At 48.7% G+C, this 26,134-nt stretch overlaps 1 protein-coding gene across 3 annotated transcripts in view; it reads left to right on the forward strand.

The window, feature by feature from the left end:
• DNAJC5B (DnaJ heat shock protein family (Hsp40) member C5 beta) overlaps positions 1-26,134 on the forward strand; it is a 346,166-nt gene that overhangs the window by 215,772 nt on the left and 104,260 nt on the right. The gene's annotated exons all lie outside the window — the stretch shown is intronic.

Consider the following 26,134-nt stretch of genomic DNA (forward strand, 5'->3'; position numbering starts at 1 on the left):
CAAAGCATCTATAGAAGTGATTACTACTAGCACAGGACCAATAGAGAGCTGATACTGTAGTTGAGGGAGGGCCCTTTGGGGCCCCTCTGGCCCACGGGCCCCGACACGGTCGCAACCTCTGCAACCCCTATTGCTACACCACTGCATAAATAAATGTCATTGGATGCCTTAATTACAACATCAGGAGGGTCTCACAGGGATGCTAGCTAATTTTTGACAAACAGATAAGACCACTTGTTTGCTTAAAGTGAACCAAGCACCTTTTTAACACTCAGGACATTTCTATAGCACATGAAAAATGCATGCCAACAATCTGTTTCATTATTAAAATAAACTTGTATTTTACCTTGTATTTTACAATCAAAGGAGTTTTAATAGGCTGTTTCAGCAGCCTGACCGTCCGCAGAAATCTCAGGACACTAATTGTTTTATTGAGCTAATTACCCAGAAGAACACCATCTCTTTTCAACAACAAAGGGGGTGGGTAATACATTGTCTGTTTCAAACAGTCCTAATTACCCACCCCCTTTGTTGTTGAAAAGAGATGGTTTTGCTTCTGGGTAATTAGCTCAATAAAACAATTAGTGTTCCGAGATTTCTGTATACGACCTGCAAAGTTCCACGACTTTCAGATTGTGCTGCCCTGGAGAGGCAGAGCTTTGAGCTGTAGCTCTGCCTCTCCGTAATCAATTTTCGCGGATCTCCGCCTCTCCCCACCCCTCTCAATGAGAGAAGGCTGAGAGGAGCAGAGAGAGGTGGCGATCAGCAGAGATTGACTGTGGAGGAGGCAGAGCTACAGCTCAAAGCTCTGCCTCTTCACGGAAGTAATGCCCTGCGAGCCCGGGAGCTTTGCAGGACTATTTCTCACTAATAAATCACTCATCTGCTGTGCGGATGCGGCGATTCAAGTGGAGCATTCATGCTAAAGAGGATTATATGAGAAAAGCAGTTAAAAAATTAGACTTCAGAGTCTCTTTAAAGTGTGGCCATGTGAGGAGAAATACATGGGAACTGGGAGATCAGTATAATTATTTTTGTTTTTGTTAATGGTGAACCTGTGATGGTTCATACACTCATCAGGGGCAAACGCAGGATTTTCCCGGAGGGGATTCCTGAAAGGTCTACCTCAGCCAAGCACAATACAGTATAATAATATGGTAGGACATCATGTTGGGTACACATAATGCAATTCCCCGTCTGACCGAAAGCGGGATAGATCAGGAACAGTTTGTATACAGATAATAATGAGGACAGCCAACACTGGTAATGAAGGGGAAAGTGAAGCATTCACACAGTAGGGGCACAGGGCTGTGCTCATACCTGACTCTTAAGTTCCCCAGAGCTGCTCCATGCTCTGTAGACACGTTGCTGCTCCATGCTCTGTACACACGCTGCGGCTTCATCCAAAGTCAACTGTAGCCAGGAAAGAAAGGGGGCAGTGCTGTGAGCTTCAGGATACTTGCAGATATTCTGGTGTCTCAACTTGTGTCTTTCCCCAGACACTGCACCGGTTCTGGTCTGAGGGGGGATTCTAGGCAGCAGTAATCCCCCCCTGCATTTGCCTATGCTCATGTAGAGTTTGTCTTTTTTTATCTCACATAAATCACAGGAAAAAGTGCACTGTACTTTGCATTCCTGTTGTTTATCTGGTATTGGTATAGTGTTGGTGGAATGGATGTGTTTGCAGGTCTCGCATCTTTTCTGTCGGCAGGGAAATGTTCCAGTCTGTTCTGGACTATTCAAAGAACTCTTGACAATCATCTGTTTAAGATTTGGCAACTGTCGATATGCCAGAAGGGGAGGTTCAGGGAATATCTTTCCCAATCTCTGATTCTTGTGTAAAATAGGATGAAGTTCTTTCTTTCTTAAGATTTCCAGTGAGAGGATATTGTAAGAATGATGTGAATGTGTGTGCGTTAGTGGGCACATGCCTGCCTTCACATTTTCTTTCTTCACCTATCATAAAGAAGGTTCCCTTACCCTACAAAATCCACCCCCCCCCATCTATGGGTCCTTAAATTTTCATCCCCTAAGCCACACCTCTCTTCTATAAGGAGAAGTGGAAGGGATGTTAACTGGGAGGCTGGTCTTACTGCATCCAGTAGTAGTGCTCCACCCACTTGCATCATCTTCTCCCTAACCACGCTCCCTCACATAGTGACAAATGGAAAGGGCAAGTTATTGTTAGAACCAACTGAAATGGCATAGTCCCCTATTCTTTTTTACAAAACGTGAGAAATCTGTGAAGATGAGCAGGATTTTAACAATGATGGTGGCCTGACAGGACCCTGAAGTGAGAGGGATATAATATTAAGCAATGCAAATTGCCTGGCTGTCTTGCTGATCCTCAGCCTCTAAAGGTGGCCATACATCTATAGATTTGGTGAAAATTCGTGCCACCGAAAGCATGCCCGATTGAGGATGCAACTGATTTAGGGCCAAAAATAGGTACATGTATCGAATGGACATGCCGGAAAATCTCAGCAGCGGTAATGGTGTGCGATAATCGCAGATAATGAACACGACGGAAACCCCTGGCCGTTGCCTGGTGACATCACACACATGTCGCACGTGCTTTAACGCAATGCACCGGCAACCACGAGGGGAGCAAATACGGAAGAGGAGTGGGGACACAGCACTGGACACCGGACAGGTAAAGTATAACTGCATGGGGTGGTGGTGTGTACAGTTCACTAGGAGGGACAGCGGCTGGGAGCGAGGCAAGTCGACAAGCTTATGGTGGCCAACAGATCTTTGATCTTTGATGAGAGAGAGATCTGTCTATTGGTTAAACGGCTGCAAAAATCGCGTGATGTATGGTACCTTAATACTTTTAGCCATAGACCCTAAACAAGCATGCAGATCAGAGATTTCTGACAAAAATCTGACAAAATTAGCTGCATGCTGGTTTCAGGTGTGTGATTCAGACACTACTGATGCAAGAATGATCTGCAGGGCTGCCAGGCAACTGGAATTGTTTAAAAGCAAATGAATATGGCAGCCTCCATATATTTCACACGTCATGTTCCCTTTAAACTGGTCTATCTTGTTCAGGTAAGAAGCTGAATATAATTGTTTACTCGTATTACAGGTATATTTTATCTAATGTTAACTAATTACCTAACAATAACTCTATCTATATTTAGCATCTCGATCTGTAATCTACACCCAAGTATTTATTGTATAATAATAGACATTGATTGCACCTGCCGCACCTACTCTTTGTAATGTTGAATCACCTGCATAGACCAAGTGCTTTTCTGTTGAAAAATAATCCAACCAAATGGAAGAATTTGTAACTTCAGTGGTTGAAGCACGGAGCCATTCCTGTCTGGTAAAAATCTGCCTCTTGTCACATATAGGGAAAGCTGCCACCCACTCAGATGTGCATACATGAGTCTACCGCCAAACTGGAGTCTATCGCTTTTAGCTGGTATGAGCAGACATTGAAGAGTATCTAAAGTGAAAATAGACAGAGCCTGTAATGACAGGCTCTGTCTACATGATGGAGGATTGGGGGGATTGTGGGGCGAAATACTCACCTGTCCTGACATCATCCATCAAGGCAGGTGCATTTTTTTCCCCCAAATTGCTGCTAGGGCTCTGTGCACGCCCAACTGTGTGACCCTGGCCCACCCTCAGCTTGGTGTCCACATCCTGATTGGTGGCTGCAGAGCTGGGGGCGGGCTAAGGCCACGCAGGCGAACGTTTACAAAGACCTTCTGCAGTCTTCAGAAACATGTCTGCCACTGCACTGCCAAGGAGGGGGGTGGAGTAGCTCTCTCTGCCAAAAGACTTCAGGAAGTTACGTATTTCAGCCCGTGCCCCCCCCCCCCCAAATCCGATTTCATAGAGACAGAGCTTGTCATTACATGCTCTGTCTATTTCACTAGAGGTACTCTTTAACCACTTTGTTACCTGGGGTCCCTGGCCCCTTAAAGAGACTCTGTAACATGAAAAACATCCCCTGGGGGGTACTCACCTCGGGTGGAGGAAGCCTCCGGATCCTAATGAGGCTTCCCACGTTGTCCTCTGTCCCACGGGGGTCTCGCTGCAGCTAGTGTTGGGCGAACACCTAGATGTTCGGGTTCGAGAACGTTCGCCGAACATCGCCGCGATGTTCGGGTGTGCGTGCCGAACTCCGAACATAATGGAAGTCAATGGGGACCCGAACTTTCGTGCTTTGTAAAGCTTCCTTACATGCTACATACCCCAAATTTGCAGGGTATGTGCACCTTGGAAATGGGTACAAGAGGAAAAAAAATATTTGAAAAAGAGCTTATATTTTTTGAGAAAATTGATTGTAAAGTTTCAAAGGAAAAACTGTCTTTTAAATGCTGAAAATGTCATGTTTCTTTGCACAGGTAACATGCTTTTTACCGCCATGCAGTCATAAATGTAATACAGAGAAGAGGTTCCATAAACAGGGACCGGTAACGCTAACCCAGCAGCAGCAGCAGCACACGTGATGGAACAGGAGGAGGCGCAGGAGGAGAAGGCCACGCTTTTTGAGACACAACAACCCAGGCCTTGCATGAGGACAAGAAGCGTGCGGATAGCATGCTTTTTACCGCCATGCAGTCATAAATGTAATAAAGAGAAGAGGTTCCATAAACAGGGACCGGTAACGCTAACCCAGCAGCAGCAGCAGCACACGTGATGGAACAGGAGGAGGCGCAGGAGGAGAAGGCCACGCTTTTTGAGACACAACAACCCAGGCCTTGCATGAGGACAAGAAGCGTGCGGATAGCATGCTTTTTACCGCCATGCAGTCATAAATGTAATAAAGAGAAGAGGTTCCATAAACAGGGACCGGTAACGCTAACCCAGCAGCAGCAGCAGCACACGTGATGGAACAGGAGGAGGCGCAGGAGGAGAAGGCCACGCTTTTTGAGACACAACAACCCAGGCCTTGCATGAGGACAAGAAGCGTGCGGATAGCATGCTTTTTACCGCCATGCAGTCATAAATGTAATAAATAGAAGAGGTTCCATAAACAGGGACCGGTAACGCTAACCCAGCAGCAGCAGCAGCACACGTGATGGAACAGGAGGAGGCGCAGGAGGAGAAGGCCACGCTTTTTGAGACACAACAACCCAGGCCTTGCATGAGGACAAGAAGCGTGCGGATAGCATGCTTTTTACCGCCATGCAGTCATAAATGTAATAAAGAGAAGAGGTTCCATAAACAGGGACCGGTAACGCTAACCCAGCAGCAGCAGCAGCACACGTGATGGAACAGGAGGAGGCGCAGGAGGAGAAGGCCACGCTTTTTGAGACACAACAACCCAGGCCTTGCATGAGGACAAGAAGCGTGCGGATAGCATGCTTTTTACCGCCATGCAGTCATAAATGTAATAAAGAGAAGAGGTTCCATAAACAGGGACCGGTAACGCTAACCCAGCAGCAGCAGCACACGTGATGGAACAGGAGCAGGCGCAGGAGGAGAAGGCCACGCTTTTTGAGACACAACAACCCAGGCCTTGCATGAGGACAAAAAGCGTGCGGATATAGCAATGCTTTTTGCTGCCATGCAGTCATAAGTGTAATACAGATGAGAGGTTCCATAAACAGGGACCGGCAACGCTAACCCAGCAGCAGCAGCACACGTGATGGAACAGGAGCAGGCGCAGGAGGAGAAGGCCATGCTTTTTGAGACACAACAACCCAGGCCTTGCATGAGGACAAGAAGCGTGCGGATATAGCAATGCTTTTTGCCGCCATGCAGTCATAAGTGTAATACAGATGAGAGGTTCCATAAACAGGGACCGGCAACGCTAACCCAGCAGCAGCAGCACACGTGATGGAACAGAAGCAGGCGCAGGAGGAGAAGGCCATGCTTTTTGAGACACAACAACCCAGGCCTTGCATGAGGACAAGAAGCGTGCGGATAGCATGCTTTTTACCGCCATGCAGTCATAAATGTAATAAAGAGAAGAGGTTCCATAAACAGGGAACGGTAACGCTAACCCAGCAGCAGCAGCAGCACACGTGATGGAACAGGAGGAGGCGCAGGAGGAGAAGGCCACGCTTTTTGAGACACAACAACCCAGGCCTTGCATGAGGACAAGAAGCGTGCGGATAGCATGCTTTTTACCGCCATGCAGTCATAAATGTAATAAAGAGAAGAGGTTCCATAAACAGGGACCGGTAACGCTAACCCAGCAGCAGCAGCAGCACACGTGATGGAACAGGAGCAGGCGCAGGAGGAGAAGGCCACGCTTTTTGAGACACAACAATCCAGGCCTTGCATGAGGACAAAAAGCGTGCGGATATAGCAATGCTTTTTGCCGCCATGCAGTCATAAGTGTAATACAGATGAGAGGTTCCATAAACAGGGACCGGCAACGCTAACCCAGCAGCAGCCGCACACGTGATGGAACAGGAGCAGGCGCAGGAGGAGAAGGCCACGCTTTTTGAGACACAACAACCCAGGCCTTGCATGAGGACAAGAAGCGTGCGGATAGCATGCTTTTTACCGCCATGCAGTCATAAATGTAATAAATAGAAGAGGTTCCATAAACAGGGACCGGTAACGCTAACCCAGCAGCAGCAGCAGCACACGTGATGGAACAGGAGGAGGCGCAGGAGGAGAAGGCCACGCTTTTTGAGACACAACAACCCAGGCCTTGCATGAGGACAAGAAGCGTGCGGATAGCATGCTTTTTACCGCCATGCAGTCATAAATGTAATAAAGAGAAGAGGTTCCATAAACAGGGACCGGTAACGCTAACCCAGCAGCAGCAGCAGCACACGTGATGGAACAGGAGGAGGCGCAGGAGGAGAAGGCCACGCTTTTTGAGACACAACAACCCAGGCCTTGCATGAGGACAAGAAGCGTGCGGATAGCATGCTTTTTACCGCCATGCAGTCATAAATGTAATAAAGAGAAGAGGTTCCATAAACAGGGACCGGTAACGCTAACCCAGCAGCAGCAGCACACGTGATGGAACAGGAGCAGGCGCAGGAGGAGAAGGCCACGCTTTTTGAGACACAACAACCCAGGCCTTGCATGAGGACAAAAAGCGTGCGGATATAGCAATGCTTTTTGCTGCCATGCAGTCATAAGTGTAATACAGATGAGAGGTTCCATAAACAGGGACCGGCAACGCTAACCCAGCAGCAGCAGCACACGTGATGGAACAGGAGCAGGCGCAGGAGGAGAAGGCCATGCTTTTTGAGACACAACAACCCAGGCCTTGCATGAGGACAAGAAGCGTGCGGATATAGCAATGCTTTTTGCCGCCATGCAGTCATAAGTGTAATACAGATGAGAGGTTCCATAAACAGGGACCGGCAACGCTAACCCAGCAGCAGCAGCACACGTGATGGAACAGAAGCAGGCGCAGGAGGAGAAGGCCATGCTTTTTGAGACACAACAACCCAGGCCTTGCATGAGGACAAGAAGCGTGCGGATAGCATGCTTTTTACCGCCATGCAGTCATAAATGTAATAAAGAGAAGAGGTTCCATAAACAGGGAACGGTAACGCTAACCCAGCAGCAGCAGCAGCACACGTGATGGAACAGGAGGAGGCGCAGGAGGAGAAGGCCACGCTTTTTGAGACACAACAACCCAGGCCTTGCATGAGGACAAGAAGCGTGCGGATAGCATGCTTTTTACCGCCATGCAGTCATAAATGTAATAAAGAGAAGAGGTTCCATAAACAGGGACCGGTAACGCTAACCCAGCAGCAGCAGCAGCACACGTGATGGAACAGGAGCAGGCGCAGGAGGAGAAGGCCACGCTTTTTGAGACACAACAATCCAGGCCTTGCATGAGGACAAAAAGCGTGCGGATATAGCAATGCTTTTTGCCGCCATGCAGTCATAAGTGTAATACAGATGAGAGGTTCCATAAACAGGGACCGGCAACGCTAACCCAGCAGCAGCCGCACACGTGATGGAACAGGAGCAGGCGCAGGAGGAGAAGGCCATGCTTTTTGAGACACAACAACCCAGGCCTTGCATGAGGACAAAAAGCGTGCGGATATAGCAATGCTTTTTGCCGCCATGCAGTCATAAGTGTAATACAGATGAGAGGTTCCATAAACAGGGACCGGCAACGCTAACCCAGCAGCAGCAGCACACGTGATGGAACAGGAGCAGGCGCAGGAGGAGAAGGCCATGCTTTTTGAGACACAACAACCCAGGCCTTGCATGAGGACAAAAAGCGTGCGGATATAGCAATGCTTTTTGCCGCCATGCAGTCATAAGTGTAATACAGATGAGAGGTTCCATAAACAGGGACCGGCAACGCTAACCCAGCAGCAGCAGCAGCACACGTGATGGAACAGGAGCAGGCGCAGGAGGAGAAGGCCATGCTTTTTGAGACACAACAACCCAGGCCTTGCATGAGGACAAAAAGCGTGCGGATATAGCAGCAATGCTTTTTGCCGCCATGCAGTCATAAATGTAATACAGATGAGAGGTTCAATAAACAGGGACCGGAAACGCTAAACCATCCCAGATGTTCATTGGTCATGTTACTTGGTTGGGGTCCTGGAGTGTTGCGTAGTCGTTTCCAATCCAGGATTGATTCATTTTAATTTGAGTCAGACGGTCTGCATTTTCTGTGGAGAGGCGGATACGCCGATCTGTGACGATGCCTCTGGCAGCACTGAAACAGCGTTCCGACATAACGCTGGCTGCCGGGCAAGCCAGCACCTCTATTGCGTACATTGCCAGTTCGTGCCAGGTGTCTAGCTTCGATACCCAATAGTTGAAGGGTGCAGATGGATTGTTAGACACAGCTACGCCATCTGACATGTAGTCCTTGACCATCTTCTCCAGGCGATCGGTGTTGGAGGTGGATCTGCACGCTTGCTGTTCTGTGGGCTGCTGCTGCATGGGTGTCAGAAAATTTTCCCACTCCAAGGACACTGCCGATACCATTCCCTTTTGGGCACTAGCTGCGGCTTGTGTTGTTTGCTGCCCTCCTGGTCGTCCTGGGTTTGCGGAAGTCAGTCTGTCGGCGTACAACTGGCTAGAGGAGGGGGAGGATGTCAATCTCCTCTCTAAAGTCTCCACAAGGGCCTGCTGGTATTCTTCCATTTTGACCTGTCTGACTCTTTCTTCAAGCAGTTTTGGAACATTGTGTTTGTACCGTGGATCCAGAAGGGTATAAACCCAGTAATTGGTGTTGTCCAGAATGCGCACAATGCGTGGGTCGCGTTCAATGCAGTCTAGCATGAATTGAGCCATGTGTGCCAGAGTCCTACCAGAATCCTCATCATCCTCTTGTGAGCGTTGTGATAGTTGTTGTGATGCATCATAGTCGTCACCTTCTTCCTGGTCTGCTTCTGCTGACCATTCGCGCTGAATTGTGGAAGTCCAACGTGCACCGCTCTGGCCCTCGTCAGTGGTGGCAGGAAATTCCTGCTCCAACTCCAGCTGTTCCTCCTCCTCTTCTTCGTCATAGCTGCTGGGGCCAGCGTTTCCTGAGGCGGATGGCCTGATGTTGGTACCATCACGCTGATCGTTTTCTCCTTCAGATTCCCCCAGTTGCATCATGACAGCTGTTTCCTTGATTTTCAACATTGACCTCTTCAGTAAACACAGCAGTGGTATGGTAATGCTGACTGAAGAGTTGTCACTGCTCACAAGCAACGTGGATTGCTCAAAATTTTGGAGGACTTGGCAGAGGTCCAACATGTTGGCCCAATCGGATCCACAGAAGCTTGGCAGCTGTCCGGATGCGCCTCGGTACTGCGCCGTCATGTACTGGACCACTGCACTCTTCTGCTCGCAAAAGCGGGCTAGCATGTGCAGCGTAGAATTCCAGCGCGTAGGGACATCACACAGCAAGCGATGGTGGGGGAGATTGAAGCGCTCCTGCATCTTGGCGAGTGCCCCCGAAGCAGTACTTGAATTTCTACAATGTTTGGCCACTCGTCGCACCTTCAACAGAAGATCGGCCACGCCTGGGTATGTCCTCAGGAACCGCTGAACTACTAGGTTCATCACGTGCGCCAGGCAAGGGATGTGTGTCAGCTTAGCCAACCTTAAAGCGCGAATGAGATTTCTCCCATTATCACACACAACCATGCCCGGTTTCAGGTCCAGCGGTGCCAGCCACAAATCCGTCTGTTCCTTTATTCCCCTCCAAATTTCCTCCCCTGTGTGCTGCTTATCCCCAAGGCAGATCAGCTTCAGCAACGCTTGCTGACGCATGCCAACAGCTGTGCTGCACTGCTTCCACGATCCTACTGCTGCTGGGTTAGCGTTTCCGGATGAGGTACAGCTTTGAGATGCGTTGGAGGAGAAGGAGTCAGAGAGGTAGGTGCTGCTGTTGTTATCCAGTGGGAGGGACGGCGGTGCAGCTGTTTGCGGCGTGGGCAACACCCACGCCGTAGCAGGTGAGGAATCGCTGCCAGGCTCCACAAGGTTCACCCAGTGCGCGGTAAGGGAGATGTATCGACCCTGTCCGAACGCACTCGTCCAGGTGTCAGTGGTGAGGTGAACCTTGCAGGCAACGGCATTCTTCAAGCTTCGGGTTATTTTGCTGACCACGTGCTCATGCAACTCAGGCACTGCAGAGCGCGCAAAGTGGTAGCGGCTGGGAACCACGTAACGTGGGATGGCCACTGACATCATGCCCTTGAAGCTGTTTGTCTCCACCACTCGATATGGCAGCATTTCGCAGGCCAGAAGCTTGGCTATGCTGGCTGTTACTGCCACGGCCCGGGGGTCATTTGCTGGCAATTTCCTCTTGCGCTCAAACATCTCCGACACAGACAACTGAACCGTAGCGCTGCACACGGAAGGGCTGTTGGTTGTTGTGTTTGATGAAGACTGGGAGACCTCAAGAGCACTACTCCGGAAAGTGACAGTGTCAGCGTCGTCTGATGTTTGTGAATGTTGTGAACCACGCAATGGCTGGGCTACTGCTGCTGCTGAGGCGGGTCTGGTGGTGAGTCTGGTAAACCCAAGGGAGGCAGTGTTGCTGGTACCATGTCCTGCCGCGTTTGCCCACAGAGTGGGATGTTTGGATAGCATGTGGCGGCTCATGCTGGTGGTGGAGAGGTTGTTAATACTTTTCCCCCTGCTCAGGCGGGTCTTGCACACCTTGCAAATCGCCATGGTAACATCCTCAGTGCAGTCTTCAAAGAAAGCCCAGACTTTGGAGCACCTGCCTTGCTGGCGATTTCTGTTTGCTCCTCTTTTGCCTCTCACTTGAACTTCCACGCTTATGGTGCCTGAAATTGCGCGCCGCCTACCTTGTGGCACAAGGCGAACTCGTGCAGCAGTGGGTTCTTCAACAGACTCATCTGTGCTGCTGCTACGACGGCGATGTTCTCGTTCACAAACAAAATCTGGGTCTATGTCCACATTGTCCATACCCTCCTCTTCCATCTCCTGAAACTCGTCATATGTCATTGTGGGGGGGCGCCGCCGTGGAGTAGAGCTCCCCAGAACAACCTCTGCGCAGCTCACTCCAACGTCGTCTTCCAGATCTTGTCGGCCGACCTCCTGCAATTGCAACCCCTCCTGCCCAACTTGCTCTGGGATTTGGGTTTCCGAGTCCTCCTCGGACTCGCCTTGCATTTCAGTGCGCGGTGCATTTCCCACAGTTAATGGTTGTGAATCCGGGCACAACATTTCTGGCTGTTCCTCCATTGACCTTTGAAAGGTGGAAGTTTGTTGGGCTGGGAATAGCTCCTGCGAATGCCCCATTGTGTCCTGAGGTAATTCATCGGACTGGTTATCTGGCAGTTGTGTGCGTGGTGTCGCTGCCGGTTGTGTCAGCTTTGTGCCCACTGGCTCCTTGTAACTGGCTGAGGACTCGGACCTCGTGCGTGATGTGCTGGTGCTGCTTAACCCACTGCTGGACGCTTGAGAGGTCATCCAAGTAATTATCTGGTCCTGTTCTTTTGGATCTGTGAGGGTTGTTGTCCTGGACAACATGGGCGGTATTGAGTGGGTTTTCTTGGGTGCTCCCCTGTGGCCTGTACGTGAACCGTCAGGGAAAACACCTCTTCCCTTGCCCCTCCCTCTTTCACCGGATTTCTTCCTCATTTCACTTATCCTTAAAGTACACGCTGACTGGCAGCAGTACAGTTACAGTACAGAAATGCTATACAGTGGTGGGTGAGCGGTGTACCACTATTGCCAGCAGCGACACAGAGCACAATGATATACAGTGGCGGGTGAGCGATGTACTACTGTTCCCAGCAGACACAGAGTGGCAGTACACACAATGCTATATAGTCTGGCTGAGCGGTGTACACAGAGTGGCAGTACACACAATGCTATATAGTCTGGCTGAGCGGTGTACACAGAGTGGCAGTACACACAATGCTATATAGTCTGGCTGAGCGGTGTACACAGAGTGGCAGTACACACAATGCTATATAGTCTGGCTGAGCGGTGTACACAGAGTGGCAGTACACACAATGCTATATAGTCTGGCTGAGCGGTGTACACAGAGTGGCAGTACACACAATGCTATATAGTCTGGCTGAGCGGTGTACACAGAGTGGCAGTACACACAATGCTATATAGTCTGGCTGAGCCGTGTACACAGAGTGGCAGTACACACAATGCTATATAGTCTGGCTGAGCGGTGTACACAGAGTGGCAGTACACACAATGCTATATAGTCTGGCTGAGCCGTGTACACAGAGTGGCAGTAAACAATGCTATATAGTCTGGCTGAGCCGTGTACACAGAGTGGCAGTAAACACAATGCTATATATAGCGTGGCTGAGCGAGGTACACAGTGGCAGTACACACAATGCTATATAGTCTGGCTGAGCCGTGTACACAGAGTGGCAGTAAACAATGCTATATAGTCTGGCTGAGCGGTGTACACAGAGTGGCAGGCAGTAAACACAATGCAATATATAGCGTGGCTGAGCGAGGTACACAGTGGCAGTACACACAATGCTATATAGTCTGGCTGAGCGGTGTACACAGAGTGGCAGTAAACACAATGCTATATATAGCGTGGCTGAGCGAGGTACACAGAGTGGCAGTACACACAATGCTATATAGTCTGGCTGAGCGAGGTACACAGTGGCAGTACACACAATGCTATATAGTCTGGCTGAGCGGTGTACACAGAGTGGCAGTAAACACAATGTTATATATAGCGTGGCTGAGCGAGGTACACAGTGGCAGTACACACAATGCTATATAGTCTGGCTGAGCCGTGTACACAGAGTGGCAGTAAACACAATGCTATATATAGCGTGGCTGAGCGAGGTACACAGTGGCAGTACACACAATGCTATATAGTCTGGCTGAGCCGTGTACACAGAGTGGCAGTAAACAATGCTATATAGTCTGGCTGAGCGGTGTACACAGAGTGGCAGGCAGTAAACACAATGCTATATATAGCGTGGCTGAGCGAGGTACACAGTGGCAGTACACACAATGCTATATAGTCTGGCTGAGCCGTGTACACAGAGTGGCAGTAAACACAATGCTATATATAGCGTGGCTGAGCGAGGTACACAGTGGCAGTACACACAATGCTATATAGTCTGGCTGAGCCGTGTACACAGAGTGGCAGTACACACAATGCTATATAGTCTGGCTGAGCGAGGTACACAGTGGCAGTACACACAATGCTATATAGTCTGGCTGAGCGGTGTACACAGAGTGGCAGTAAACACAATGCTATATATAGCGTGGCTGAGCGAGGTACACAGTGGCAGTACACACAATGCTATATAGTCTGGCTGAGCCGTGTACACAGAGTGGCAGTAAACACAATGCTATATATAGCGTGGCTGAGCGAGGTACACAGTGGCAGTACACACAATGCTATATAGTCTGGCTGAGCCGTGTACACAGAGTGGCAGTAAACACAATGCTATATATAGCGTGGCTGAGCGAGGTACACAGTGGCAGTACACACAATGCTATATAGTCTGGCTGAGCCGTGTACACAGAGTGGCAGTAAACACAATGCTATATATAGCGTGGCTGAGCGAGGTACACAGTGGCAGTACACACAATGCTATATAGTCTGGCTGAGCGGTGTACACAGAGTGGCAGTAAACAATGCTATATAGTCTGGCTGAGCCGTGTACACAGAGTGGCAGTACACACAATGCTATATAGTCTGGCTGAGCGGTGTACACAGAGTGGCAGTACACACAATGCTATATAGTCTGGCTGAGCGGTGTACACAGAGTGGCAGTACACACAATGCTATATAGTCTGGCTGAGCGGTGTACACAGAGTGGCAGTACACACAATGCTATATAGTCTGGCTGAGCCGTGTACACAGAGTGGCAGTAAACAATGCTATATAGTCTGGCTGAGCGGTGTACACAGAGTGGCAGGCAGTACACACAATGCTATATAGTCTGGCTGAGCGGTGTACACAGAGTGGCAGTAAACACAATGCTATATATAGTGTGGCTGAGCGAGGTACACAGTGGCAGTAAACAATGCTATATATAGTGTGGCTGAGCGAGCGGTGTACTACTGTTCCCAGCAGCGACACACAATGACTGGGGGGGACCCTGGCTAGCGTGGCTGGAGAGCGAACTACCCTGCCTGCCTACCCAAAGCTAAACCCACAGACAAATGGCGGAGATATGACGTGGTTCGGGTATTTATTTACCCGAACCACGTGACCGTGCGGCCAATCAGAGCGCGTTCGGGTCCGAACCACGTGACCCGTTCGGCCAATCACAGCGCTAGCCGAACGTTCGGGGAACGTTTGGCCATGCGCTCTTAGTTCGGCCATGCGGCCGAACGGTTTGGCCGAGCACCACCAGGTGTTCGGCCGAACTCGAACATCACCCGAACAGGGTGATGTTCTGCAGAACCCGAACAGTGGCGAACACTGTTCGCCCAACACTAGCTGCAGCCCTCCGAACAGCCGGCGACAGACCCGACTGTCAGTTCAATATTTACCTTTGCTGGCTCCAGCGGGGGCGCTGTGGCTGCTTTCGGCTCCGAACTACGCGGAAATACCCGATCTCAGTCGGGGTCCGCTCTACTGCGCAGGCGCTGGAAACTTGCGCCTGCGCAGTAGAGCAGACCCGACGGTGATTGGGTATTTCCGTGTAGCTCGGAGCCGACAGCCGTCAGAGCGCCTGCGCAGGGGCCGGGAAGGTAAATATTGACGTCATCTTTCACGGAGGGCTGCAGCGAGACCCCTGAGGGACGGAGGACGGCGTGGGAAGCCTCATTAGGATCCGGATGCTTCCCCCACCCGAGGTGAGTACCCCCCAGGGGATCTTTTGATGTTACAGATCCTCTTTAAGGTACCAGGGCTCTCTTAAACATCATGCCACACGCTCTCGCCTGTCATGCCGCTTAGCCGCCATCTCAGTCCACCCACTCTGCCGTCTCTATGATGGCAGAGCTCTGTGTGCCAGTCAGGAGCCGATTTCATTGGCACCTGATCCTGAAATCAAGGTGAGCCAATGAGATCGGCTCACAGTGATGACGGGGTCAGCAGCCAAAACCGGCTCACAGAGCTCTGCCTTCATACCAAGGGCAGGACGAGTGAGCTGTGGTGGGGCAGAGCGGCACGATCGACGCTAGCGGTGGGAACACGCAGCGGGGATGTTGAAATCTACATCCTATCAGAAATAAACGTCCACAAGCAGGACATAGATTTCAACTAGCGTGGTCTGGAAATGGTTAAAGGAGCGCTATAGCAAGAAATTGTAAAATTTTAAATACATATTGCTCCCCATTTTCAGCCTCCTCTTTTATATGTAGCAGCCCCTCTTTCATGTTTAGGTGCCCTTTTGGGATGCAGCTGCTCGAGGCCCGGGCCTTTGTGGCCTTTCCAGAAATTTAGCCCGGGCTACATAAATATAAAAAAACTATATACTGTATATATATATATATATATATATATATAGAGAGAGAGAGAGAGAGAGAGCGAGAGAGAGAGAGAGAGAGAGAGACAGAGAGAGAGAGAGAGAGAGAGAAAGAGGGAGAGAGAGAAAGAGAGTGTATGTGTAGAACAGTGCACTGAATTGATGCTTTATCAGCTCATTAGGGTTAGGGTCTCCCCGAATCCTCCAAGGGGTATGACTAATAAATAGCAGAATCCCCGGAGAGCACTAGACAAGGTGCTTGATATAAGTCCTCAAACAAGGCAGTGGGTGTGCATGATGAATGCATATGATCGCAACATTGGGCTATAGATGTATGTAGTTTTACAAGTGTTTTGTATTTTATCATATGCATGCCCTTTTTCTTTTTCATACTTTGATTTGAATTAAAGTAGCAATCTTTTGCTTTTACTCTATAAATGTATTGTTTGAGGACTTATATCAAGCATCTGCTTGATATGTATGAATTCTTAAAGTGAACCCGAGGCTGCCATATTTATTTCCTTTTACATGATACCAGTTGCCTGGCTGTCCTGCTGATCCTTTTTCTCCAATAATTTCAGCCACAGGCCCTGAACAAGCACGCCACAGATCAGGTGTTTCTGACAATATTGTCAGATCTGACAAGATTAGCTGCATGCTTGTTTCAGGTGTGACTCAGCTCCTACTGCATCGAAATAGATCAGCAGGGCTCCCAGGTAACTGGTATTGTTTAAAAGGAAATAAATATGGCAGCCCCCATATCACTCTCACCTTGGGTTCACTTTAAAATTCCAAATGAAATATTGTGTGAGATTAGAAACCTTTTGTGAATTGACATACATTTTTGGCTATATTAACATATAATATAATCACATTAATAATGTGAAAATGTGAAGACTCCAAAAAATATATTTTGAATTGAGGTTGCTGTCTCTTCACCATGAGATGAAGGCAATCCGGTGCTTTGCTTTGTTATTACTTGCTCTGCATGCACATGCTTCTGTTTACGTCATGGTGGTGAGCATGGATCCTGTAGAAATAAATATTGGTGAATGGAACATTTTCTGATCTTGAGTTCTCTCATACTAATCAGATGTATGAAGGACAGCTTTTTCTGTCAGTTAATGGCTAGACATTTTGGGGGCTGGACTAATTGATTGATTTACCAATCTGAGTAGTGGGGAATTGTTTTCCAGAATACATAAAAAGTCCAGCTGAAAAATGATGTAGTTGCTGTTTTCGGGTGCATGAAAAAAGGGCACTGTAACAATCGGTGTCAGCAAGAACAGATTTTCTGATTATTGGAGCACAATGATATACAGTGGCGGGTGAGCGATGTACTACTGTTCCCAGCAGACACAGAGTGGCAGTACACACAATGCTATATAGTCTGGCTGAGCGGTGTACACAGAGTGGCAGTACACACAATGCTATATAGTCTGGCTGAGCGGTGTACACAGAGTGGCAGTACACACAATGCTATATAGTCTGGCTGAGCGGTGTACACAGAGTGGCAGTACACACAATGCTATATAGTCTGGCTGAGCGGTGTACACAGAGTGGCAGTACACACAATGCTATATAGTCTGGCTGAGCGGTGTACACAGAGTGGCAGTACACACAATGCTATATAGTCTGGCTGAGCGGTGTACACAGAGTGGCAGTACACACAATGCTATATAGTCTGGCTGAGCGGTGTACACAGAGTGGCAGTACACACAATGCTATATAGTCTGGCTGAGCCGTGTACACAGAGTGGCAGTACACACAATGCTATATAGTCTGGCTGAGCGGTGTACACAGAGTGGCAGTACACACAATGCTATATAGTCTGGCTGAGCCGTGTACACAGAGTGGCAGTAAACAATGCTATATAGTCTGGCTGAGCCGTGTACACAGAGTGGCAGTAAACACAATGCTATATATAGTGTGGCTGAGCGAGGTACACAGTGGCAGTACACACAATGCTATATAGTCTGGCTGAGCCGTGTACACAGAGTGGCAGTAAACAATGCTATATAGTCTGGCTGAGCGGTGTACACAGAGTGGCAGGCAGTAAACACAATGCTATATATAGCGTGGCTGAGCGAGGTACACAGTGGCAGTACACACAATGCTATATAGTCTGGCTGAGCGGTGTACACAGAGTGGCAGTAAACACAATGCTATATATAGCGTGGCTGAGCGAGGTACACAGTGGCAGTACACACAATGCTATATAGTCTGGCTGAGCCGTGTACACAGAGTGGCAGTACACACAATGCTATATAGTCTGGCTGAGCGAGGTACACAGTGGCAGTACACACAATGCTATATAGTCTGGCTGAGCGGTGTACACAGAGTGGCAGTAAACACAATGCTATATATAGCGTGGCTGAGCGAGGTACACAGTGGCAGTACACACAATGCTATATAGTCTGGCTGAGCCGTGTACACAGAGTGGCAGTAAACAATGCTATATAGTCTGGCTGAGCGGTGTACACAGAGTGGCAGGCAGTAAACACAATGCTATATATAGCGTGGCTGAGCGAGGTACACAGTGGCAGTACACACAATGCTATATAGTCTGGCTGAGCGGTGTACACAGAGTGGCAGTAAACACAATGCTATATATAGCGTGGCTGAGCGAGGTACACAGTGGCAGTACACACAATGCTATATAGTCTGGCTGAGCCGTGTACACAGAGTGGCAGTACACACAATGCTATATAGTCTGGCTGAGCGAGGTACACAGTGGCAGTACACACAATGCTATATAGTCTGGCTGAGCGGTGTACACAGAGTGGCAGTAAGCACAATGCTATATATAGCGTGGCTGAGCGAGGTACACAGTGGCAGTACACACAATGCTATATAGTCTGGCTGAGCGGTGTACACAGAGTGGCAGTAAACACAATGCTATATATAGCGTGGCTGAGCGAGGTACACAGTGGCAGTACACACAATGCTATATAGTCTGGCTGAGCCGTGTACACAGAGTGGCAGTAAACACAATGCTATATATAGCGTGGCTGAGCGAGGTACACAGTGGCAGTACATAAAATGCTATATAGTCTGGCTGAGCCGTGTACACAGAGTGGCAGTAAACAATGCTATATAGTCTGGCTGAGCCGTGTACACAGAGTAGCAGTATACACAATGCTATATAGTCTGGCTGAGCGGTGTACACAGAGTGGCAGTACACACAATGCTATATAGTCTGGCTGAGCGGTGTACACAGAGTGGCAGTACACACAATGCTATATAGTCTGGCTGAGCGGTGTACACAGAGTGGCAGTACACACAATGCTATATAGTCTGGCTGAGCCGTGTACACAGAGTGGCAGTAAACAATGCTATATAGTCTGGCTGAGCGGTGTACACAGAGTGGCAGGGAGTACACACAATGCTATATAGTCTGGCTGAGCGGTGTACACAGAGTGGCAGTAAACACAATGCTATATATAGTGTGGCTGAGCGAGGTACACAGTGGCAGTAAACAATGCTATATATAGTGTGGCTGAGCGAGCGGTGTACTAATGTTCCCAGCAGCGACACACAATGACTGGGGGGGACCCTGGCTAGCGTGGCTGGAGAGCGAACTACCCTGCCTGCCTACCCAAAGCTAAACCCACAGACAAATGGCGGAGATATGACGTGGTTCGGGTATTTATTTACCCGAACCACGTGACCGTTCGGCCAATCAGAGCGCGTTCGGGTCCGAACCACGTGACCCGTTCGGCCAATCACAGCGCTAGCCGAACGTTCGGGGAACGTTCGGCCATGCGCTCTTAGTTCGGCCATGCGGCCGAACGGTTTGGCCGAGCACCACCAGGTGTTCGGCCGAACTCGAACATCACCCGAACAGGGTGATGTTTTGCAGAACCCGAACAGTGGCGAACACTGTTCGCCCAACACTAGCTGCAGCCCTCCGAACAGCCGGCGACAGACCCGACTGTCAGTTCAATATTTACCTTTGCTGGCTCCAGCGGGGGCGCTGTGGCTGCTTTCGGCTCCGAACTACGCGGAAATACCCGATCTCAGTCGGGGTCTGCTCTACTGCACAGGCGCCGGAAACTTGCGCCTGCGCAGTAGAGCAGACCCGACGGCGATCGGGTATTTCCGTGTAGCTCGGAGCCGACAGCCGTCAGAGCGCCTGCGCAGGGGCCGGGAAGGTAAATATTGACGTCATCTTTCACGGAGGGCTGCAGCGAGACCCCTGAGGGACGGAGGACGGCGTGGGAAGCCTCATTAGGATCCGGATGCTTCCCCCACCCGAGGTGAGTACCCCCCAGGGGATCTTTTGATGTTACAGATCCTCTTTAAGGTACCAGGGCTCTCTTAAACATCATGCCACACGCTCTCGCCTGTCATGCCGCTTAGCCGCCATCTCAGTCCACCCACTCTGCCGTCTCTATGATGGCAGAGCTCTGTGTGCCAGTCAGGAGCCGATTTCATTGGCACCTGATCCTGAAATCAAGGTGAGCCAATGAGATCGGCTCACAGTGATGACGGGGTCAGCAGCCAAAACCGGCTCACAGAGCTCTGCCTTCATACCAAGGGCAGGACGAGTGAGCTGTGGTGGGGCAGAGCGGCACGATCGACGCTAGCGGTGGGAACACGCAGCGGGGATGTTGAAATCTACATCCTATCAGAAATAAACGTCCACAAGCAGGACATAGATTTCAACTAGCGTGGTCTGGAAATGGTTAAAGGAGCGCTATAGCAAGAAATTGTAAAATTTTAAATACATATTGCTCCCCATTTTCAGCCTCCTCTTTTATATGTGGCAGCCCCTCTTTCATGTTTAGGTGCCCTTTTGGGATGAAGCTGCTCGAGGCCCGGGCCTTTGTGGCCTTTCCAGAAATTTGGCCCTGGCTACATAAATATAAAAGAACTATATACTGTATATTATTTATTTATTATTTATTTATTGTATTTATAAAGCGCCAACATATTACGCAGCGCTGATATATATATATATATATATATATATATATATATATAGAGAGAGCGAGAGAGAGAGAGAGAGAGAGAGAGACAGAGAGAGAGAGAGAGAGAGAAAGAGAGTAAGAGGGAGAGAGAGAAAGAGAGTGTATGTGTAGAACAGTGCACTGAATTGATGCTTTATCAGCTCATTAGGGTTAGGGTCTCCCCGAATCCTCCAAGGGGTATGACTAATAAATAGCAGAATCCCCAGAGAGCACTAGACAAGGTGCTTGATATAAGTCCTCAAACAAGGCAGTGGGTGTGCATGATGAATGCATATGATCGCAACATTGGGCTATAGATGTATGTAGTTTTACAAGTGTTTTGTATTTTATCATATGCATGCCCTTTTTCTTTTTCATACTTTGATTTGAATTAAAGTAGCAATCTTTTGCTTTTACTCTATAAATGTATTGTTTGAGGACTTATATCAAGCATCTGCTTGATATGTATGAATTCTTAAAGTGAACCCGAGGCTGCCATATTTATTTCCTTTTACATGATACCAGTTGCCTGGCTGTCCTGCTGATCCTTTTCCTCCAATAATTTCAGCCACAGGCCCTGAACAAGCACGCCACAGATCAGGTGTTTCTGACAATATTGTCAGATCTGACAAGATTAGCTGCATGCTTGTTTCAGGTGTGATTCAGCTCCTACTGCATCGAAATAGATCAGCAGGGCTCCCAGGTAACTGGTATTGTTTAAAAGGAAATAAATATGGCAGCCCCATATCACTCTCACCTTGGGTTCACTTTAAAATTCCAAATGAAATATTGTGTGAGATTAGAAACCTTTTGTGAATTGACATAAATTTTTGGCTATATTAACATATAATATAATCACATTAATAATGTGAAAATGTGAAGACTCCAAAAAATATATTTTGAATTGAGGTTGCTGTCTCTTCACCATGAGATGAAGGCAATCCGGTGCTTTGCTTTGTTATTACTTGCTCTGCATGCACATGCTTCTGTTTACGTCATGGTGGTGAGCATGGATCCTGTAGAAATAAATATTGGTGAATGGAACATTTTCTGATCTTGAGTTCTCTCATACTAATCAGATGTATGAAGGACAGCTTTTTCTGTCAGTTAATGGCTAGACATTTTGGGGGCTGGACTAATTGATTGATTTACCAATCTGAGTAGTGGATAATTGTTTTCCAGAATACATAAAAAGTCCAGCTGAAAAATGATGTAGTTGCTGTTTTCGGGTGCATGAAAAAAGGGCACTGTAACAATCGGTGTCAGCAGGAACAGATTTTCTGATTATTGGTGATCTGCAGTATCACCAATAATACAGATGTTATACCTGATTATGTAGTGATTTGCAGAATCACCAATAATGCAAGTATAGCGAGACACAGGATAATAGATGTAAGAACAGGTGTTTGGTGCAACAGTAATACAAGGAATACTGATCACCCGAGGAGCGGATGATTCAGACTGCACTGCAGCCGATGATCACCTGAGGAGCAGGTGATTAACACTATACTGCAGCTCCTAATAACAAGTGTAGCAGAGTGCACTGTAGCAACTGGTTACCTGAGGTGCCGGTGATTCAGACAAAACGGCAGCTACTGGTCACCTGAGGAGCAGGTTACAAAAGGTGTAGTGTAGCTACTGCTCACTTGAGGAGCAGGTGATTACAGACTGAACTGCAGTTACTGGTCACCTGAGGAGCAGGTGATTCAGACCGTACTGCAGTTGTTAGTCACCTGAGGAGCAGGTGACTATCTGCACAAGAAATCCCTCACCAGAGACTAGGTACTCTAGTGAGGGTAGAAGAGTCAGACAGGCAGGTTCGGCAACACACGGACAGATAAGGTACAGATAAGGACAGAAGGCTAAATCAGAGTAGTATACAGGCTGAGTCGGCAACAAGATCAGATAGGCAAAAGCACAGAATCAGTAAGCAAAAGAGTAGTCAAGGCTAGCAGAAGGTCATAACAAATAAAATAATTCAATTAGTACTTTAGCTATCAACAGAACTGTGGATCCCCAGCTCCTGCTGGTTCTAGGCACACTTTGGGCACACTTTGGGATCTGAACTAAGGTCTGAGTGCTAACACGTAGCATATGCAACAGCAGACAAGGAACAACTGACAGGCATGTCCTATATTTACTGGGAGCGCTCCCTAGCGCCGCCCCAGTCACTCAGCCAATCAGGATCAGTGTTGGAGTCAGCTGACTCCCCTTCTGCTTGCATAAAGGTCCTGTCTGTGCACGCGCGTGCGTGTAGACCTCAGTCTATGTGCGACTGAAGGACCAGGCAAAGTTCCATCATGTAACAGCCGCCGCCTGAGACGCGGAGACCGCCGCCATGCCGCTCAGCGCTGCGGCGGCCTCTCCCGCATTCACCATAGTCCCAGGCAAAACTCCATCATGTACCCGCGCAGCGGAAACCGCCGGCTGAGACGCGGAGATAGCCGCCATGCCCCTCCCTGTTGCGGCGGCTTCTCCGCTATTACAGGCACCATAACAAATTGGCGCAGTTGGATAACGAAAATCTCAATAACCATAAACATTGTTAACGAAATTGGTTAACGACCGCCTAACGCCGGTATAGCATGGAAACGGCCGCTCGATGCCAGTTCACGGAGACTGCCTCCGTGAACAGTGTGCGAGCCGCCGATCGCGGCTCGCACGCATAATGTAAACAGGCGGGGAAGGAATCCCCGCTGTTTACATCACACGGCGCTGCTGATTGGCCGGGGATCGCCGGCATCTGATAGGCAGAAGCCTATCCTATCAGGCGCAGGACGGATATCCGTCCTGCGCCGCTCAGAGAAGAAGGTAAAAGGGAGGGAAAGCAGGGGAGCCCGGAAAACGCTGCGGAGGGGGGCTTTGAGGAGCCCCCCCCGCAAATCAATAGTAGCCGGCGGCGATCAGATCCCCCCTGCAGGACATCCCCCTAGTGGGGGAAAAAAGGGGGGAAGTCTGATCGCCCTGCCACATTCCTGATCGGTGCTGCGGGCTGTAGAGCCCACGCAGCACCGATCAGTGCAAAATCCCCTGGTCCTTAAGTGGTTAAAATAGATGGGAGATGAACCCCCCTTCCCCACAAAAAACAAAATAAAAATTGGGCATGTTGCCTTCAAACACTGTCCAAACACCCCATGACGCTTTGACTTAACTATAAATACTTATTCAGGTATCAGGTTTTGTTTGCATAAGATTTCCTATTTTTAATCTCAAAACTTACTACAGCAAAATCCCTGTTATCTGGAACTCAGGCAACCGAAAGTCTTAACTAACCCGCATGCCTGAGGGGATAATGGGGACTGTGCGTGCAAGGTAAAAGGGCGCCGTGAAAAAAGGGCCTGGCTGGATAACGAAATGGCTCTGGTGAATAATAAAATCTGATAACGATAAACAACATTGTCAAACTTGGTTAACGATAAATACTGTTTGCGCAGAAAAAGTGGGATCAGCGCATCACCAGGCCGCCTCTGAATGGCCTCAGCTCAGAGATGCGCTGAGCCCCCCCAGGAACTACGAACGCACCTTGAACCAAACAGAGGCTCTGCATATACACCACAGAAAAACTAACAAGTGGGAGCAGCTGACCAGAATTAAATCAAACATAGCAAAGAAATGAACAGCGCTACTTAAAAACAGATGAGTGCTTACCTGCAAAAAAGTGCACACCCCACTCATGGGATTCAAATACACAATGAGCACACACATGACCTGTCTACCACTTGGAGGATGTTAGTTTCACTAACAATTTGCAATTTGTTAGGTACTTGTCCCTCCCACTGTCGAAGAAGTCTTTCCTCCATGGGAGGGGACCTAACACTAACTAAAACCTACCTATGCATATGCATAGCCTGGGCGCGCTACCAGTAAAATTAAGAATTGCGCAGAAAAAGTGGGATCAGCGCATCACCAGGCCGCCTCTGAATGGCCTCAGCTCAGAGATGCGCTGAGCCCCCCCAGGAACTACGAACGCACCTTGAACCAAACAGAGGCTCTGCATATACACCAAAGAAAAACTAACAAGTGGGAGCAGCTGACCAGAATTAAATCAAACATAGCAAAGAAATGAACAGCGCTACTTAAAAACAGATGAGTGCTTACCTGCAAAAAAGTGCACACCCCACTCATGGGATTCAAATACACAATGAGCACACACATGACCTGTCTACCACTTGGAGGATGTTAGTTTCACTAACAATTTGCAATTTGTTAGGTACTTGTCCCTCCCACTGTCGAAGAAGTCTTTCCTCCATGGGAGTGGACCTAACACTAAATAAAACCTACCTATGCATATGCATAGCCTGGGCGCGCTACCAGTAAAATTAAGAATTGCGCAGAAAAAGTGGGATCAGCGCATCACCAGGCCGCCTCTGAATGGCCTCAGCTCAGAGATGCGCTGAGCCCCCCCAGGAACTACGAACGCACCTTGAACCAAACAGAGGCTCTGCATATACACCAAAGAAAAACTAACAAGTGGGAGCAGCTGACCAGAATTAAATCAAACATAGCAAAGAAATGAACAGCGCTACTTAAAAACAGATGAGTGCTTACCTGCAAAAAAGTGCACACCCCACTCATGGGATTCAAATACACAATGAGCACACACATGACCTGTCTACCACAATTCTTAATTTTACTGGTAGCGCGCCCAGGCTATGCATATGCATAGGTAGGTTTTAGTTAGTGTTAGGTCCCCTCCCATGGAGGAAAGACTTCTTCGACAGTGGGAGGGACAAGTACCTAACAAATTGCAAATTGTTAGTGAAACTAACATCCTCCAAGTGGTAGACAGGTCATGTGTGTGCTCATTGTGTATTTGAATCCCATGAGTGGGGTGTGCACTTTTTTGCAGGTAAGCACTCATCTGTTTTTAAGTAGCGCTGTTCATTTCTTTGCTATGTTTGATTTAATTCTGGTCAGCTGCTCCCACTTGTTAGTTTTTCTTTGGTGTATATGCTGAGCCTCTGTTTGGTTCAAGGTGCGTTCGTAGTTCCTGGGGGGGCTCAGCGCATCTCTGAGCTGAGGCCATTCAGAGGCGGCCTGGTGATGCGCTGATCCCACTTTTTCTGCGCAATTCTTAATTTTACTGGTAGCGCGCCCAGGCTATGCATATGCATAGGTAGGTTTTAGTTAGTGTTAGGTCCCCTCCCATGGAGGAAAGACTTCTTCGACAGTGGGAGGGACAAGTACCTAACAAATTGCAAATTGTTAGTGAAACTAACATCCTCCAAGTGGTAGACAGGTCATGTGTGTGCTCATTGTGTATTTGAATCCCATGAGTGGGGTGTGCACTTTTTTGCAGGTAAGCACTCATCTGTTTTTAAGTAGCGCTGTTCATTTCTTTGCTATGTTTGATTTAATTCTGGTCAGCTGCTCCCACTTGTTAGTTTTTCT

Source organism: Hyperolius riggenbachi, chromosome 5 (assembly GCF_040937935.1).
Source record: "Hyperolius riggenbachi isolate aHypRig1 chromosome 5, aHypRig1.pri, whole genome shotgun sequence".
In the NCBI taxonomy this organism is placed as follows: Eukaryota; Metazoa; Chordata; class Amphibia; order Anura; family Hyperoliidae; genus Hyperolius; species Hyperolius riggenbachi.